The sequence below is a fragment of the Rhipicephalus microplus genome, chromosome 7, assembly GCF_043290135.1.
Source record: "Rhipicephalus microplus isolate Deutch F79 chromosome 7, USDA_Rmic, whole genome shotgun sequence".
NCBI classification, from domain to species: domain Eukaryota; kingdom Metazoa; phylum Arthropoda; class Arachnida; order Ixodida; family Ixodidae; genus Rhipicephalus; species Rhipicephalus microplus.
Window position 1 is genome coordinate 144,224,691 of NC_134706.1, and position 337 is coordinate 144,225,027.

The 337-nt window shown below is 34.7% G+C and overlaps 1 protein-coding gene across 1 annotated transcript in view; it reads right to left on the bottom strand.

Annotated features, from left to right (window-relative positions):
• Positions 1 to 337, bottom strand: part of LOC142767897 (uncharacterized) — a 59,920-nt gene that overhangs the window by 58,058 nt on the left and 1,525 nt on the right. The gene's annotated exons all lie outside the window — the stretch shown is intronic.

Below are 337 nucleotides of genomic sequence, written 5' to 3' on the forward strand. Positions count from 1 at the left end.
CATTGCAGGTTTGCTTTAATAGGTAAACCTATACCAATTTTTGTAGCTTTTACAGCATATGAACACAATTTACTTGGCTACAACTGCAAAAACTTAGAAGAACCCACAATGAGCACTTACTTATTCAAGCAGAGAATGCTTGATGTGACCCGGAAGTTCACACGTATGCATAGCACACTTCAAAGTTTGCCTTTGTTTGATTTTCAGATATTGCTATATAAATGTTAGTAACAAAGATATGTCAGTACATGGTGAAAAATAGATAGTCAAAGACATCAAGTACATTAAAATACACTCGCAAGATTACTGCCAGCGTAAAATACAACAAACGCAAAGA